Source organism: Gorilla gorilla, chromosome 9, assembly GCF_029281585.2.
Source record: "Gorilla gorilla gorilla isolate KB3781 chromosome 9, NHGRI_mGorGor1-v2.1_pri, whole genome shotgun sequence".
Lineage (NCBI taxonomy): Eukaryota > Metazoa > Chordata > Mammalia > Primates > Hominidae > Gorilla > Gorilla gorilla.
The window spans coordinates 50921135-50940410 of record NC_073233.2 but is presented as its reverse complement, the minus strand read 5'-3'; the positions used below and the strand labels follow the sequence as shown (position 1 = coordinate 50940410).

General features: G+C 50.7%; 1 protein-coding gene across 2 annotated transcripts in view; it reads right to left on the bottom strand.

Annotated features, from left to right (window-relative positions):
* The window catches only part of CD82 (CD82 molecule), a 54839-nt gene extending 44715 nt beyond the window's left edge, over positions 1–10124 (bottom strand). The window contains exon 1 of one of the 2 annotated variants that reach the window (XM_019037496.4): positions 9959–10124. The gene's annotated coding sequence lies outside the window, so the exon portion shown is untranslated. Of the gene's footprint in view, positions 1–9364; positions 9418–9958 lie in introns of those variants that run through there. The other variant, XM_019037497.4, reaches the window with a different exon arrangement.
* Between the last annotated feature and the right edge of the window lie 9152 nt (positions 10125–19276).

Here is a 19276-nt window from a genome sequence, read left to right as displayed (position 1 = left end):
AGGGGAAGGTGAGTTCAGGCCTCACAAGATGAGCCTTTATTAAACAGGACAAGGTTCCTACTGTCAGCAACACCAGGAGCTGAAACTCACCACAGAACCCCACCCTGCCCCATCCCACTACTTTGCTGGTACCCAAAGTGTGGTCCAGGGCCAGCAGCTGCAGCGTCCCCTGGGAACGTGTTAGCAATGCACATTCTCAGGCAGTACCCCAGACCCACAGAATCAGAAACCTGGGGGTGGGGCCAAGCAATCTGTGCTTTCATAAGCCATCCAAGGGACTGATGCATGTCAGAGTTTGAGAACCACTGCAACACCCACCACCCACTCTGGAGAAACTTTCCCCCACTGACTCATCTTCCCACCTCCTCCTTTCCAGGAGACTGTTGGGGAGGAAGGAGTCACTGTGGGGAGAGGTCATTAAATAGTAAAGAGAGCCCATGATTAGTTAATGACACCACAGGCTCCCAGAGAGGAGAGGGTCAAAAGTCAGACTGTAATTGAAGAGAAAACACTCCCCTATATCTATCTGCCTTTCTCCATCTCCTTCTCTTTCAGAGATACACATACCCTAAAAGCCTGCTCCTCCTCCTCCTGTGGGTAGGCCAACTAGCACCAGGGACAGACAGAACGCTCCCCCACCAGTAGGGCTGAAGCGAAATTGGGAGACTGGTTACGGCGGGAGATTCTGGTCCTCTGACCTTGAGTTTAAAAACCATCTGAGCTGGAAAGCCACTTCTAGAAATTCATTCCATGGAGCTCATTAGAGTTGAGTACAAAATATACATAGGGACAAGGCGATCATTATAGCAATGTGGATACTAATGAAAAATTCAAAGGGCCTAAATGTGCAATGGCTGGGGAATGCTTAACCAGGTCACAGAAGATTCCTATGGTGCAATACTACAGAGCTGGGAAACTTGCTGGAGAAGAATGCTCAATCACATGGGAAAACCCTCCCTATACAGCACTCAGTCAAAAGTGGCAGTGCAGGAAGTGGTTTGTGTGGTACAATCCCAATCTTGTATGTGTGTGTCTTTAAGGCCAAAACACCAAACTGCTCACGGCAGTTATCTCTGAGCAGTTATTTCCTCCTGCAGGTCTGTTCTTTACCGCCTGAATTTTTCCACAAAAAAAAAACCCCTCTTTCTTCAATAATCAGAAAGTTTGGGGGGTTTTTTGGGGTAGCCATTTAGTTTAGATAAAGTTTTTAAAAGAAAAATCTCCTTCCTATGTCAGAATTGCTGGCCTGGGGTCTTCCCCTACAAGATTTGGTCCCACCAGGGAGTTTCCACATTGTGTGTAATTCCAACAAGCAAGATCAGGATCAACACGGGGAAGCCAAGGGTGGGTGGGTTTGCTCAGATTCTATCCCCTATTTTCTAAGAGTCAGCTCTTTCCAGAAATAAAAAATCATGAGCTTTCCAAGCCTTGAGGTGTGCGAGCAAAGGCTGGATGTGGTCCATGGGATCAGACTGGGCAGGTAGGTTGACTGGATGGACCACAGAGCTTCTCACAACACCAAGATCCTGTGACCCTAAACGTAAGCCCTCAACTTTGCCCTCAACTCTATGCCAAGAGCACCCAGGTCAAGGCTGGGTTGTCTGGGGACCAAGACTACAGAGAATCTAAGTCTTCTGCTGACCCCCCAGCAGAGCTTCAAGCAACCCCGGAAAGCTCCCTCACTCCAGATCAGGGACCTCAGCCTTCGGACAGGAAGACTCCCTATCATTTCCCCTGAAGTAATGACAGGAGCAGCCTTTGCTCATCATCACCACCCTTAACCTCTGGCTTCATTGAGGGTGCACTCTTCCCTGGGCCTGCCACGAAGCATTTTACCAGCATTATCTCATTTAATCCTCATAAAAACCAAGGCTCTGAGAGGCCAAGAAACTTGCCCAGAGGTGAACAGACACTGTGCCCATAGCTAGGCCTGGCTGACATCAATGCCTGAGAAGCTAGAAGAACCCCAAGCTGTAGGCACAGCCCCAGTGTTTCCCTGACTGCAACTTGCAGGGATGGTTAGGGATTCCTGATAGGCACACATTTTGAGAACCATAGTGCCATGCTATACCGTCTCCTGGCAAACAAGGAGACTTGCTCAACCATGCCAGGAGAGGGTGTGGGGCAGAGAAAGCAGATAAGAGGGGCTTTCGGATGGAAAATAAGTGACTAGTTCAGAGTAGAGGACACATCTTCCCTGCCTCAGTTACTCCACTGCTGTGTGGTCAGAAAGGCCAGGGGTCAGAGAGGTGGGCTATCTACATGTCCAAAGGTGACTCAAGGCCTAGACACCCACTTGCTCCATGACCTCAGATAAATCAAACCTCCCCTGCCAAGTTTCTATTTCCTCTATATACGATGATGTCTCATAACTCCCACTGCAAAAGCATTCTTATATTCCACCTTTTAAGACAGTGAGTGGGAGGTGGTTTTCCAACTGTACTAGTATAATTTACCAATTGTTATTATCAGCAACAACAAACATTTATTGAGTGCTTACTTCATACCAGGTATCATTCAAAACGGTTTATGTGTACACGTGGGAACACATACTCCCCTCTCCGTTTGTTTCCCAGTGGAGGGACCTCTGCCAGGGAAACACCTCAGGCCTTGCTCTGCGCTCCCCTACCAACTCCCCTGCTTCACGCCACGCCCCGGGAGGCTTATGATTGGTTCGTCTTAGAGACACATAGGGCAGACTCAGTGGGGCCCCGCCCCTCGCAGAGCCAAATTGCCCGCAGGGAGAGTTCTGTCTGGGCTGTTCTCTGCTCCTGCTATCTGGTCCTGCAGGAGGCTGGCTCCTGTCCAGCACGTCCTGTGGCGGGACGGGTAACTCTGCCAGGTCCAGGACAGGCCAGTCAGCAAGCCCTCTGGACTCCAGATGTAAAGCCACCTTCTTCCACCAGCTTCCATTTAGAGCTCCATCTTCAATGTGTGTTTAGCTCATTTAACCCTCACAGCAGCCCATCCCTATTTCACAGATGAGGAAACTGAGGCTCAGAATGCTCATTAAGGAACTTGATCTCAACTACTGTTAAAAAGCTTTCTACACACCACCACCCAACGATCAGGGTGTGCCCACCGCATGGGAAGGCGGATTACACTCCTATTCATATCTAACTCTTGTCTCCCAGCCTGGGCGGCTGCGGACAATGAACGCTCCTACCATAGGCACTCCCTCCAAGTCTTCTGAGGCTTGTCAAATTGATATTCACTTCAAACCAACATCCCATCCCTCTTTCGAAAAAAATATGATTTATTCACAAAAAGAACTTCAATATGATCCCAAGTTCATATAATACATTTTTGTTCAAATATGTGTGGTATGTTTTTTATAGCTTCATTGTATGAATGGGTTTTTTCTTGAGCATAAAAAAATATGGGCTCACTGTAGATTTGGAAAATAGGGGAAAGTAAAAAGATAATAAAGGTCTGTAATCTAATCTATATAATTGTATTTCGTAACGGGTACGTTACATGTAGTTGCCTATATTTTGGCCTGAAAGAGTAGAGTTGTAGGGGAGCAGCTCTGCCATTCAGTCTCTGCAATGCTTTAGGGCAGCAGCTGGGACCTGCCCACACTACAGCCTTCCTTCCTTCCTAGGCTGCAGGAGAATAAGCCAGGCCCCCAGGAGTCCTTCCCCTGAATAAAACCCTGCAGCCGTCCACTGTGGCATCACATGTGCCTCACTTACAAAAGCCAAGTGCAGCAAATGCAAGATAATATAGTTTTGTAGCCCAAGAAGGGCTATAACTTACCCAAGATAACACAGCAAGTAAAAGATGAGCTGGGAACGGAGCCCAGGTCCCCTGATATCCAGACTCAAGCTCTTCAAAGACTTACATCCTGCTTCCTATTAACAGCACTACCAAAAACACCGAGCACAGTAGATCATGCCTGTAATCCCTTCGGGAGGCCAAGGCTGGAGGATCACTTGAGGCCAGGAGTTTGAGAGCAGCCTGATCAATATGGTGAAATCCTATCTCTACTAAAAATACAAAAATTAGCCTGGTATGGTGGTGCATGCCTGAAATTCCAGCTACTCAGGAGGCTGAGACACGAGAATCACTTGAACCCGGGAGGTGGAGGTTGCAGTGAGCCAAGATTGCACCACTGCACTCCAGCCTCAGCAATACAGTGAGACTCTGTCTCAAAAAAAATAAAAAAAAAAAAATAAAACACTACCAAAAGCAGCAGGAACATATATAGCACTAACTATGTGCCAGGCGCTGTCTTAAATGCTTCATATGCATTAGCTCATATATCATTCTCAAACAACCCTATGAGATGAGTACTATTATTGTCTCCATTTTATAGATGCTGAAACTGATGCACAGAGGGGTAAGACACAAAGTCACGCCCAGCTGGTAAGTAGCAGAGGCAGGAATCATCCTTAGGCAATTTGATTCCAGAGTCTGTGATCTTGCCCAGGCTTTCTTCCCCACTCCCCCGGGCCCAAGCCCAGCTGGGACTCAGGAAGGCTTCTGGAACACTTGCTGCCTAAAAGGAAGAAAACCTGCCTAGAAGTCACCTCTCTGGCCAAGGTCATGCTGTAGCTCTATGGCAGAGCCAGGATTTGAACCCGGGCTTCCTAATGCCCAACTACCAGGGCATTGTTCACTTCTCCACATTGACCCTGAGAGCCAAGGCCCAGAACTCTGAACAACTCCCACACCAGATCACCCTTCCACACAGCAGGGAAAGTCAAGTTGCAGGGTGGGGCGGCGGCGAAGAGGCAAAAGCTTCTGCTGCAGGGTAGGAGATCAGAGGGGAGAGTGGGGCTTCCCAGAGCTGCCCACCTGGGGGTCTGCATGGATGATGTCCAGGATGGGCTTCCTGGAGGCCACCGTCCCATTTCTCCAGGCCCCAGCTTGAGTCCCCACAGGATAGCAGCACCTTCCACAAACAACTGTTGACTCCAAGATGCTCTTTCTGGCTGAGTCAGAGTTCACTAAAGGCCAGAGTGGCCCCTCCCTGGGTTAGGACTGAAGGAAGTCATGCTGTTCCCCTCTCAGGAGGGTAAAGGCCAGGCATCGGAAGAGAAGCAGAAGCTCTGCTGAAAGCAATTCCAGGACAGACAGTGTATTCCCATCTCCCTGGATCCAGGTTGCAGAAGTGGGGCCCACAGGCCTGAAGCGCCAGGCAGCAGCATCCAGGTCCTGTTTCTCGGCTCCACTTTGCCAAGGAGTCACCTGGTATGTGGCACCAAGCTGGGTCCTGCTGATACCCCCGGCCTCACCCAAGAGAACCACTAACCTATTCATTCAGTCATCGATCCCCAAGTGCCTGCTGTATGCCAGGAATCAGAGATACAGACAGGACAGGGCAGTGCCTGCCCAGGAGAGCTCATGGAAACATGTCATACACCACAAAGTGGCAGGATCAAAGAGGAGGGTACACAGTGTAGACAAGCACAGAGGAGAAGGTGAAGGGTAATGAGGGGCTTGGGAAAGGCAGCCAGCGATGTTCAGACCTACTGCCCCTCAGGAAGCTAAGCGTCACAGTGAGGAGACCCAGCCACCCCCAGGAAGAGCCAGAGAGCCCCACATAGCCAGACATGACTAGCGTCTTGGGGCACACACATATTGGAGAGGCACAGAGGCCCTGTGCAGAAGGAAGGTGTTCTGGGAGTGTCCCTGGGGGCCTGAGAAGGAGCCTGACACCAGCCTTGAAAGACCAACCAGATACAGCAAACAACAATGGCTCTCCTTTATTGAGCATTTACTATGTGCTAGGTATAACAATACTAAGCATTTCATGTGCACTTTTTTGTCTTCTCCTCATGACCTATGAAGTCATGACCATTATTATCCCCATTTGCAGGTTCAAAAACTGAGGCTCAGAAAGAGTCACGTAGCTAGAAATTGGCAGGGCCGAGATCTCAACTCTAAAGTCCAGTGCTTTACCGCCATGCCATACCATCATCTCCCTAATCTGTTAACAGGCAGAAAGTAGATAAAGGTGCTTCAGGTGGGGGAAACAAGGTAAGAATAGGGAGGTAGGATCAAGTGCTCTTTGAGGGGAGCTGCCCAGCTCCTCTGGGTTGGGGTTGTTTTTGTGTGTGTGTGCATGCCTGAGTATGGGTGGGTGTTCACAGACATACTCTACTTTGCAAAGGATAGATCCCAGGTCCCAGAACTCCCCGAGAGCCAAGGAAAGAATGGGGCATCAGCAAGTCAGGGAAGGAATCCCAGAGAGAAGGAACTTATCTAAGGTCACACAACATACACACAGCAGAGCAGCAGCCAACTCCAAGGACCAGAACACAGGTCTCTTTCCTCCATCAGCTGCCTGTCCATGTCAGCACAGTGAATCAGCTGCTGACAGGAAAACCACAGTGGAAGGGGAAGCCCGGGGGTGAGTCAGGAACCAGCCAGCCTCCGAGAGACACCAGCTGGGCCTGTTGCAGAGGCCCCGGGTCTGTGGTTGTCTGCCTCTTCTTAGGGCAGCATCAGGGGCGAGGGGAGCGACACATCCCACACCACTCGCTCCATGTTTACCTCTGGGCTTCCCCTCCCAGCTCCTCAGACCCCGGCTTAGTGGAGGGGAAGCGGGTGGGTAGGGCAGTTCCTGCTGAGATTAAACGGGTCCTGTCCCACGGAGGGGCCCAGGCCAAACAGTCCAGGCTCTTCCCTCCCTTCCCACCTCTCACAGAGCCAGCTCCTGGCCGTTTGATGTTCTTGATTAAGTCATAACCGCCCCCTGTGAGCTTCCCATGGGGCAGAGGAAGTGGGTATAACGGTTTGGAGCAGAAGGCCAAGGCCAAGGTCAAGCCAGAATCAGGGGTGCCAGCTGGCCCCAGATGCTCCGAATCTGAAACAACACTCAGAACTTGGGGCTGCTCAGCCATGGGTTGAGGGAGGACTGTCTGGTCCTTAGGGGAACAGGTTTGGGTACCCAGGGTGGAAGGGGATGGCTGGTGGGAGCTTCCAGGCTTTGGCTCTAAAGCGTGAGGCCTCAAGACAGAGGGGGCCGCCCCCACATAGCAGAAACTTCAGAGGAGCCCAGGGAAGCCAAAATCCTGCCCCAGTACCCCTACTGTGGGAAACTTGTGCCCTGACTGCTCACCCACTGCCAGAGATAGCACATGGCTGACCTCTCACCCCTATCCTCCCTGGGCTGGGATGGGAGGGAGGGATCAGCAGGCACTTCTTCTAACCACCCCGCCCCCGACTCCCAAACTTACTGGTGGCTGGCACAGGCTCCCACCTTTCAGCCCAGATGCCTCCCCTTCATGGGCAAACCCCTCTGTAGCATTCATCACCCTCCCAGCAACCCCGCCACTCACCCAATCCGGCCACCTTCCTGAGACCCTGCTATGTACCAGACAGGACGGGGAGGAGAAAGAAGTGCAAATGTGCTGGAATAGTCCCCTCCCACCCCTCCAATGGTGCCTTTGCTATCCCTGTGGCTGGTGTCTCTTCCTTCACTCCCAGTTGCAGACATCCCCAAAGCCACCCAGACCCCTTCTTCCCAGTCACTGCAGCCATTGGTTCATTATCCCTTGACCGCTGGATCCTCCACCCCAGCACATCTGGTACAGACTGACTTTCCTAAAGTGCTGCTCTGTTGTGTCACTCCTCTCCTCAGAAACCTTCAGTGGCTCCCACTTTCTGCACATCAGATCCAAAGTTCTTATCCTGGCATTCAAGGCCCTCCGTAAGCTGATCCCACCTACTATTCCCACTGCATATCCCCACACGGTCCCAAACTTCAGCCAGAATGAGCAACCTAGAGGTTTCTCGAGAATTCTCAGGACAGGTTGACCTCCCTGCCTCTGCCTAGGCATTTTCCTCTCCTCAAGACACCATCTTCATTCTGGCTGCTGAAATCTTCCCAGTCTGTAAGGCCCTGAAGATCCCTCTAATCCTTTTTTCATTTATCTTGCATCAGAGTCCCTGGTATTCTTGTGTAAGCCCCTTCCCGGATGGTAAGCAACCTGAGGGTGCAGGCCTTATGTGGTCACTTGTCATTCATCGAGCAGGAAGTGGGGGTGGTGGTGGGGAGGGCTTTCCATTAAGGCTCACTAGGTAGGCTCTGTTGAAATGAACGTCTCCTCCTCCCCACCTCAGGCACCACCTACCAGACCCTCTCCCTCCCCACCATACCAAACTCCAATTTATGCCACTTCAGTGCTTGAAGAGACTGTAGTCCCATGTTGATCCAAGCCAAACCAGGACCAGGAGCCCAGACAGAAAGTCCTATTCAAGTCTCACCCCCTCCAGGAAGCCTCCTTACCCCCACCCCCTGCCCTGGCTTCTCAAGTGTCTCACTCTTCTGAACACCTCCCCCTGCCCTACATACACACACAGTCTCCTGCACACAGCGCAGCCGCCAGTCCGTCTCTGTCCCACAGCACTTTCCAGTTTGTTCCATACTGTACAGCTTATCTCCCAGAAGATGCAGGGAGCCAACATAATGCAGCACCTTCAGCGTCCTTCGGTGTCCAACCCTGCTTAGATATCAGGTGCCCACACTGCCCCTCACCTCCATCCCAAGCCAACTGTGCAATGGTATAGCTGGATTCCAGCCACCAGGGCAGCACAGACCCATGAAATCTCATCTGGTCATAAGCCCTGGGTATGACTGATCCTCTCTACAGGGACATGGTAGGGATGGGGGAGCCCTCATTGTCAGCAACTCAGGCCTGGCTAGTTCACCTCTGTATCCTCTAGCTCTCTCTAGCATATAGTAGGTGCTCAGTAAACATTTTTAGACTTATTTAACTCAACACTCACCAACCTCAAGCAACATTACAGAAAACTCAGCCACTCTTTGTTCCAGATGACACAGTCCTCATCCCTCAAATAGAGTGATGTTGGTGGCAGGTGGCAATTTCTGGCTTTCACAAGGTCAGGAGGGGCTGTAGCCAACCCCATCTCTCCAAGAAAAAAAAAAGGCTCATTCCCCATAGGAAGCAAGCCCATCACCTGCCCACCCGCATCAAAGCAGCTGTCACAGAGGGAGGTCTCACTGGTTTCCTGGCGCCTTGCTAAGTAGTGTATACACACTATTCTATTTAGTGCTTGCTCCTGCCATTGGATATTGTCATTATCCCCATTTTACAGGTGAGGAAACTGAAGTTTGGAGGGGGAATGGAATCCAAATCAGTTTGATCCCAAAGCCCAAGCCCTTAACCACAGAACTACGCTGCCCCGCTACTGGGGCCCAGCACAGAGCACCCACCACTTCCAGGAACAGAACCCGTCAGCCAAGAAATTAACCCCGGGTATGCTGCAAGGGCCCCTGGGGCCCTGGGCTTGACCCTGGGCCCAAGGATTGGTGGGGTTTTCCCTTCTCTTCCCCACTCACCAGTGTAAGAACTGTTCCCCAGTTTCCAACCTCCTGCTCAGGCCAGCTCACCTGGAAAAGCCCCACTGAGTTTCCAACTTGAAGTCTTAGGGGGTCCGGCTCAGTTGAACTGTTAGAATTGGTGGGAAGCAGGTGAGGCGGGAAATGGAACCTCCCTGCTTTGGCCTCCTCTTCCCCAGGGTTCGTGGGTTCGAGCCCCAACCGAGGAAACAGTGCACTCTTTAAAGCAATTCGCTTCTCTCAGTCCCGTTTTGCAGGGAGAGAAACTGCAGAGGGCAACGCGATGGGAACACCTGTGGCGACCTGCAGCCTGCTCTCACCTGCCAGCTCTCACCTTCCGGCGTTTTAAGTGAGAAAGGGCAACGGGAGCGTGGAATTCACCTGGTTCACTTCCTCCTGCTGGAACCCGGGAGGTCCAGAGCCAGGTGGAGGGACGGACCCAGGATCACGCAGCTGTGCACGGCCGAGTGTGAGAACTGGGGGTTCAGGACTGGGGGCTAAAGCTCCTTTTCACCCACCAGCTGCCCCGACCTGTCACTAGTTCCGAGGAAAGTTGTCCGAGCCGGACCGCAGAAGCGGGGGCTAAAACTAACTTTGCCTCTGGTTGTCCAGCAGGCTACCCCGGCCCGCTGCCCCCTTGCTCACCTGCCGGTTCTGCTTTCTGCTCCGCGCTGCAGGCCCAGCGTCACCCGCTCGTGCCTCAGTCGGCGTCGGACTGCACAGCCCTGGGCTCAGTCACTCCTCGGCCCCCTCCCGGCTGCAGCCGGGGAACGCCGCGGACTCGGCAGGCCCCGCCCCCAGAGGACACGCCCCCTCGGCGCCCCTCCGCCGGCCCCGCCCCCGAGCCCTTTGGGAAGGCGGTGCGCTCCCGCCGGCCAGGCCCCGCCCACTATGGCCCTACCCCGACCAGCCCCGCCCCCGGGCCCTGCTGGAGCTGAGGCGCCGCCCCGCTACGGCGTCTCTCCTCTATCCCGGCAGCCCCGCCCCCAGGTTACACTGGGGATGAAGCCCGCCCCGCTCCAGCCCTGTCCACTCACGGCGCTGCCTAACGGTCCCGCCCAGCTCCCGCCTACCTCGTCCTCCCGGTCTCCTCCCGGGCCCTCCCAGCGCCCCCGCCTCCTTCACTTTCTCCTTCGAGCCCACCCCCTCCCCCGGCCCTAGTAGGGTGAGGCCACGCCTCTCCCCGCCCCAGCCTGGGCTCAGCGCCTTCCTAATCCTGCCCTGCCCTGCCCCTCTCAGCTCGGGCGGGTAGCCCTGGGGCCCCCACGCTGGCATTCCAGGGCGGGTGTATCCGGGTGCAGCCGGGGAACGGCGTGGGAGCGGTTTGTGTCCCAAGTCGGGGCCTCTATCAGGAGGCGGCCTGGGCCTAGGAACTTTTTGAAAATACTGACTACCATTGATTGAATCCTTGCCAGGGGCCAGGCTCTATGCCAAGCGCTGAATAAAGTTCTAGCCCTTGAATTCCCACAACTCATGAGTACTCTCGTTGCGCCTATTTTACTAATGCGCAGTTTAAGGCTCAGAGAAGGGAAGTCGAGGGCTCTGAATCTCATGGAGGCGGGCGTGAGTGGGATCCAGCCTCGGGTCCTGAGTCACAGGCTTGAGCAGCTCCAGCTTGCCTGGACTGGCCCCTGGGGAAGTAGCCCAGAACAACCAGTGCTGGGGCAGTGCCCAGCAGCTGCCTGAGGTGAGGGAGGAGGTGTGGGTTGATGAGAATAGTGGCAGGAGGGGCTGTGGGCCTAAGCCCTCAAAGCTGGCTTTCTCCCTGAAGAAAAAGTGGCCCAAAATTGAGGTGGGCTGCAAGAGCTCTCTAGGTGGCTGCGGTGCCCACCCTGCGTCCCAGCCCTCTGCCCTCCCAGGCTCCAGAGGACTAGCCTCAGGCAGATTACCTGGTTAATGACCAGGGGCATTCACCTGTGCAGCTGACAAAGCTCTTTCACTTCCATTATCACATTGTCATCTCACAACACACCATTGTGGGAGGGTATGATTAAGAGCGCTTTGTACGGGTGGAGTAAGGGCGGGAGCTTGATCCCAGCCCAGCACTGTAGTTCTCACAGCGTGGTCCTTGAACCAGGAGCAACATCATCTGGGAACTTGTTAGGAATGCGTATTTTGAAGCCCCATCCCAACTTACTGAATGGAAAACTGTGGGACAACTGGTTTTAATAAGGCCTCCAGGTGATTCTGAATCACATTCAAGCATGAACAACTGTTGAGCAAACTGTAAAGAAGTCAGGGTGGTCTGAGAATCACACAGACCTAGGTAGCTTCCTGGTTGCGTTTTAAACCCAGGACAAGGCAAGATACTTAACCTCTGGGATGAGCCCTTAAACAGGGAATAGTAATAAAATGAGCCATAACAATCATACCGATCTTGATGGTAGCTGTTGAAGATTACATGTGACAGCATTCATAAAGTATTTGGCCCACCGTTTGAATGCCATACATGCTCAGAAAATGTTCTCTTTTCAGCAAAAAGTCTCCTTCATAGCATTCCCACACCAAGTCAGAAAAGTGAGGCTGGGGAATCCTTTAAACCCAGCAGTGTGTCATACCCGCAGAGAGACACCCTCTATCCTGCAAGTGGTTAAGATCCTAACAAGCTCCTAGATGATGTGGATGCTGGTCCGGGGACCACACTTTGAGAACCACTGTGCCATTCTGTCTTGGGCTGGGTTTCAGATCCCTACTCTACCCAGCCCATGCAAAATGGGCATAAAATTCCTCCTATTCCACCCTACTCCACACCCCGCTCCCTCCGAGCTGGGGGTGTTTGTGATGGTGTATGGCAGATGCTCCTGACAGCAATAACTTGACTTAAGCATACCCTGAGAATGGTCCTGTATGGCAGATGCACCCAAATGTGTGTTTGGAGTTTTGAGCTAAGGAATCCGGGAATGACCAACCTGGAGATTCATTCCTTATCTGTAAGGAACATTTGAACCCTGGCCCATCCTGTGGAATGCAGGGTGTACAGGGGTTCAAAGCTCTTTGTTTGGGGCCAAATGAAGGTTATCAGGTGGGGGTTGTTAGGGGGAGGGTGCTAAGTGAGAATGATGTATAAACTGCATGCTTTTTGTAAGTGGTTGTGGCTCTCCTGCCCAGCCTGCCATGGGACTGTACAGTTCTCCTGTCCAGCCCACTGCCACCGGCCATCCCTGTGTGTAAGTTTCCCAATAAAACCTCATGTCCCAGTTGCCGGCTCTGGTCTCTCCTTCAGCCTCTTGAACCTAGTACCATCCCTACTGAAGTTAATAGGGCTCCAGCAGACAGATGGGGACTGGCCATTGGCAAAACAGCTGGATCCCCTCACTGTCCCCTCCCCCCATGAAGACATTCTCTCATATTAGTCCCATCTGCTATCCCTTGCTGCCCTGCCACTCCTGATTAGAGATAGAGGCAGCTGTGGTGACATTGAGAGCAGTCTTCAGGCAGCTTCTAGAATCTCTGCCATACTCCCTGTCATTGTCTGAGTCCTACAGAAGAGTGTCTCCCTGTAGGAGTGCAGGGCCTGGGCACTGGTCCTGTTATGCTGACCTGCCCGAACATGGAGAGCCCAAGTTAAGAGTGCAAATCAAGGACCAGATACCTTGTATCTAAACATTTAACTGACTGTGAAATAAAATGTGTATTCTCCTGCCTTGACAAATGTTCTTTCTAATGACCAGGGAGACCATGTTCAAATTTAGCATTCTTGGACTCTTTAGAATTTTATGCAAGAACATGGCAGTGCAGGAGGATAGCCTGGCCCTAGCCCTCAGCCCACCCACTCCGCTTCTCTTCCCACTCCATCTCTGTCCTGTGTCACAAGTGGCCTAGGACTCAGGCATGTGGATACTCCAGCCCACACACCCAAACTTTGCCCACACGCCTTGCCTACAGCCACCTCTTCGTCACCTCTCTATGAATGCACGTTCCAGGGACAGGATGTACCCTCAGGAGGATGGACCTGGGCAGGCAGCTTTGTAAACCTTAAAACTGGCTGGGGGGCTGAGCACAGTGGCTCACACCTGAAATCCCAGCCCTTTGGGAGGCTGAGGCAGGAGGATTAAAGAGCTCAGGGGCTCAAGACCAGCCTGGGCAACAGGATGAAACCCTGTCTCTACAAAAACTACAAAAATTAGCTGGGTGTGGTGGCGTGTGCCTGTGGTCCCAGCTACTCGGGAGGCTGAGGTGGGAGGATCGCTTGAGCCAGGGAGGCGGAGGTTGCAGTAAGCTGAGATTGCACCACTGCACTCCAGCTGGGCAACAGAGCAAGACCCTGTCTCAAAAAACAAAACAAAACAAAACAAAACAAAAAAACTGGCTTGGGCTGGTTAGGCAGTCTAGGTTTTTAAACACCCAAAGCATGATCAAGGTCAGGTGTGGGCTCTGGGTGGCCACAGGTGCCCTCTTGTCCAGGTCTATGGTGACACTGCCATTTGGCCTTGTCTCCCCAGCTTCTAGGACGTGCCTGGAAGCTTAAGGGACAGTTGTTGAGTAGATGTGCATCTGAGTCTAACTTAGTCCATTTTCCGTTGCTATAACACAATACCATAGGCTGGGTAATCGATAAAAGAATTTTATTTTGTATAGTTCTGCAGCCTGGGAAGTCCAAGGTTGAGAGGCTACATCTGGTGAAAGCCTTCTTTCTGCCTCATCACATGGTGAGAGGGCAAGGGCATGCCACCGCAGGTCTCTCTTCATCCTATTATAAAGCCACCAGTCCTCATCATGAGGGCCCCATCCTGATGACCTTATCTAATCCTCCCAAAGGCCCTACCCCCAAATACCATCAACATATGAATTTGGGGATTCAGTTTCCAATACATTCAAACCATGGCAGAGTCATTCACTGAAATATCACATTGGGTTGGCTCCCTCAGCATTGTCCCTATCCCCTCTCTTCCAGCAGAAGGCAAGCTTTATCATGACTCACCTTGGGCATTTTGCCAGGCAGAGAGCACAGACACTTCTAGTGAGACTCTACCTCTAGTCCATTCTAGAGGTGGAGCCAGGAGTTCTGGAGGTGGGAAAAGGGGTGAGAAGAACCACCCTAGAAAGCCTTGAGAGAAGATATCCATGGCCAACTTGGAGGTGGGGAAGACGGTGGAGTGGCAAGACCTCAGAGAGGTATGGCTATAGGATTGCCAAGCTCTCAGAAGATTCCCCCACCCCAAAGGTGGAAGATGAACAGCTGAGCAGGAGACTTCAAAGAACTAGTAGGCAAGAACATGGGGGCCAGTTCCCTGTTAGTGTCTGGGCCTAGGTTAAGGCCCCAAGACTTTTGCACATCTCTGGTGGAGGAAGGTAAAGAGAATGAGTGCGGGTGTCTGTTTCCTACCGTTATGTAACAAACCATCCCACTCATTTATTTTGCCCATAAATCTGCAGTTTGGGGTGGGCTCAGCAGCAACGGCTTATCTCTGCTCTATGCAATGTCAGGTGGTTCAATTGGAGGTTGGGGATCCATTTTCAAGATGGTGTACTCACACACCTAGCAAGTTGGCACTTGCTGCCAGCTGGGAGATCAGCCAGAGCTGTGGAGGCCTTTGGTCCTCTCCATGAGGCTGCTCCACAGGTTGCTTGAGCTTCTTCGTAATTTGGCTGCTGGTTTTGAAGAACAAAGACTCACTTAGAAGTGCATGGCATTTTGTGACCTAGCCTTAGAAGTCATATAGGATCACTTCCTTTGCATCCTATTAGTAGAAGCAGTCACCAAGGCTTACCTGGTTCAAGAGCAGGGTACATAGTCTCTTTCTTAACCAGCGGGTAACAAAATTCTAGAAGAGTTTTCAAGAAAGGAGATATTGTTGCAGCCATCTGTGAAAAATACAATCTGCCCCAAGCGAGTCCTCAGAATGACTGGAGGAGGGTTTCCCCGATGGGAGCTGAGAGTTCAAACTCAATTGATTGTTTTAAAAAATGGTATACAATATATGTCACACAAGCATTTGTGCACAAATGAATAAGAAGTTCAGCAGTGGACAATTAGTCTTGAGTAGCTGGATGTCTTTTTTTTGTGTTTTTTCAGATGGAGTCTCACTCTGTTGCTCAGGCTGGAGTGCAGTGGTGCGACCTCGGCTCACTGCAACCTCTGCCTCCCAGGTTCAAGTGATTCTCCTGCCTCAGCCTTGCGAGTAGCTGGGACTACAGGTGTGTGCCACCACGCCCAGCTAATTTTTTTGTGTTTTTAGTAAAGACTGGGTTTCACCATGTTAGCCAGGATGATCTCGATCTCCTGACCTCGTGATCCACCCACCTCGGCCTCCCATAATCCTGGGATTACAGGCGTGAGCCACCACGCCTGGCCTAGTAAGTGGATGTCTTAAGATCTTTCTTCAAGAGTCCTCAGAATAGAGTTAGCACTTCCCTCCCTAAACCTGCACTGTTTCCTTAAAGTTACAAACTTAAAAATTGCACTCATTTAATCCTGATAGCAACAACCCAGTGAGGCACATACTATTATGAGGCCCATTCCCAAGATGTGGAAATGGAGCACTCAGATGCTAAAGTCATACAACTAACAAGTGATGGAGGAAAGTGAAGTTGCAGCTTATATATAGCTAACCCAATTTTCAGTTCCTGAAATTGAGCCCTAGGGGAAAGGCCCAAGTTGGGACCCAGTGAGCGGCCAACACTGAATCGTAAAAGCTCGCACTGGATCAAGGAGGTTCCCCAGGGCCTTGAAGGGACCCTGCTTCCTGCTTACAGAAAGAAGGCTGGCCCCAGAAAGCTGGGCTCCAGCACTTGCTTGGCATAACCCCGCCCCATCCTCTGTGCTCTTGCTGAGTCTCAGGCTAGGAAGTGGTTAATAGCACTTTCTCACACGTTCTGTTTCCATTTCTCTATTCCTAAACACAGTCATTCCTGCATTTGAATGGGCTCAGCAGGACCACCGACCTTTATTTTTTTCTCCAAAGCACTTAAAGGGGATTGGAACTCTAAGCCCATTATAGCTGGGTTGTAGCTGAGGACAGGGGCTGAATTCCCACAGAAGAGACTGAGCCATTGATTTGTTCCCGTCTCAGTCATTTCAGAAAGATCAGTGAGGCCCCTGCTCAAATCCTGCCCTGCCGCCTACTACATCTGAAGGTCCAGGGGTTACTCTTCAGGGGGCTTTTAGCCCCTGTACATTGCCATGTTGCCATAGCAACTACGACACTAATAATGGCAGCCACCGTTTTAAAAGTAAGCTGTAAAATGACTAATTTAAATATATTTAACTAATTTGATAACTAGCATTTGCGTAGCACTTTACATATTCTAAAGCTTATTTATATTTATCTTACAACTGTGGCACTTGGGTAAGTCTTTGAAACTATTAAATCCTGTCCTCCCCTCCCCATCCACAATTCCCTGTTCTACCCGTTTATTTTTCTTTTTAGGCATCAGCTTAACCCCATGGTAGGGTTATATACATCCCAATATATGTCATTTGTTTATAATAGATACGTATGTACTATTTTATTAGCCATTTTGCATAATATGAACCATGCACAAAGACAAATATTTTATTTTATTTATTATTATTATTATTTTTGAGACAGAGTCTCACTCTGTCGCCCAGGCTGGAGTGCAGTGGTACAATCTTGGCTCATTGCAACCTCTGCCTCCCGGGTTGGAGCAATTCTCCTGCCTCAGACTCCCAAGTAACTGGGATTACAGGTGTGTGCCACCATGCCCAGTTAATTTTTTTGTATTTTTAGTAGAGACGGGGTTTCACCATGCTGGCCAGGCTGGTCTTGAATTCCTGACCTCAGGTAATCCACCCACCTCAGCCTCCCATAATGCTGGGATCACAGGTGTGAGCCACTGCGCCTGGCCAAAAAACAAAAATTTTAAATGATAATTATTTAAAATATTATATATATCTATAAAATAAACAGAAAGCAGTCCTATTATTTTCTCCTTGAACCCCAGCAGATCACATTGGAGACCATCGGCCATGCCTTTAGGGAGGGATTGTTGGAAGAGCAAAGCAGAAGAAAGGGGACTTCTCCGGGCAGCGCTTTTTCAGTCTCCAGATAGAAGCACACCTTGGAGCTGTTGCAGGTTCCTTTCCAAACCACCACACTAAAACGAATATTGCAATAAAGTGAGACACACAAATTTTTTTGGTTTCCTAATGCATGTAAAAGTTATGTTTACCCTCCACCATAGTCTATTAAGTATGCAATAGCATGTCTAAAAAATGTGCATACCTTACTTAAAAACTGTTGATCCTGGCCAGGTGTGGAGGCTCATGCCTGTAATCCCAGCACTTTGGGAGGCCAAGGTGGATGGATTACCTGAGGTGTGGAGTATGAGACTAGCCTGGCCAACATGATGAAACTCTGTCTCTACTAAAAATACAAAAATTAGCTGGGTATGGTGGCGGGCGCCTGTAATCCCAGCTACTCAGGAGGCTGAGGCACGAGAATTGGTTGAACCCAGGAGGTAGAGATTGCAGTGAACCGAGATCACATCACTGCACTCTGGGAAACAGGGTGAGAGATTCAGTCTCAAAAAAATAAAAAAAAATTGATCCAAAATTCTGACAAAAAGTGAGTGCATACTGTTGGAAAAATGGCACCGATAAATTTGCTCAGTTCAGTTGCCACAAACCTTCAATTTGTAAAAAACACGTTATCTGTAAAGCGTAATAAAAAGCAATGTATGCCTGCACTCATAAGCCCCTGAGATGGATGAGGAGGTGCTGCAGAAAGGGGAACTCTCACAGCTGTTCTTCGGTGGAGCTGCACTATATCAGTGGGGAGATCTTTCCCTGAATCAGGCCTGAGATCTAAAAGAACACACCTGTGGCCCAAGAAGCTGATGGTGTAGACGTTCTCTCCCTTATACAGTTGAGAAGGTCAAGGCTTAGTTGAGTTGAAAAAGTTTTGAATTTGTGGCCAGCATTTAAAAATTGGGGAATTTTATGTTGATTTTTAGATGTATAGGGATAGGGACATCTGAGCCTCCTGCTGTGCCTTCCAACGGGGCCACAGCGGATGGACCTGAGTTGTGGCTGACCTCTTTATTTGCGACATACGCCCTCCAGCTGGCTACAGTCCCCACTGTGCCTATGGCTCTTCTAGCCTGCTTCCCTCATTTTTGTGACCTGCCTGGTTCCCATGGGGAACTGAGTTTGCAATCTGGGGAGCAATACTGGCTGAATTCATGTTCATATTGAGAGCATTCTGAGTATCTGGCAGGGCCACACAGACCTTAGTGGGAAGACAGGGACACCACTTTCCAGGATGATCCCTGTGAAAACTGCCATGTTTGCACTGCCCTCCTCTGTGAGACATGGTTTAGCTCAAGTCCTTGCTCTGGTAACTTTCCAACATGTGACTTTGGGCACATGTGACCTTCACCTCTCTGGGTTTGTTTCCTCACTGCTTATGCTGCAGGCAATGCACATACAATATTTGCTACTTTAGTGCTATAAGATGCACTAGTTAGTTGTGTCCAGGTCATTCCTTTTACCAACAGAAATGAAGAGAAAGAGGAGAAAAAAAAAATAAAACCAAAAACCTCATCACTCTTTTCTCCAAAATGAGCATTTGTCGCCCTCTGGTGTCCACCACAGTGCTCAGTGCAGCCAATTAAGAGTGGCTTGAAGGCCGGGCGCAATGGCTCATGCTTGTAACCCCAGCATTTTGGGAGGCTGAGGCGGGCAGATCACCTGAGGTCAGGAGTTCAAGACCAGCCTGGCCAACATGGTGAAACCCTGTCTGTACTAAAAATACAAAAATTAGCCGGGTGTGGTGGCATGAGCCTGTAATCCCAGCTACTCGGGAGGCTGAGGCAGGAGAATTGCTTGAACCCAGGAGGTGGAGGTTGCAGTGAGCCGAGATCGCCCCACTGCACTCCAGCCCAAGAGACAGAGCAAAACTCTGTCTCAAAAAAAAAAAAAAAAAAAAAAAAAAAAAATCAGCCGGCACGGTGCCTCACGCCTATAATCACAATCCCAGCACTTCAGGAGGCTGAGGAGGG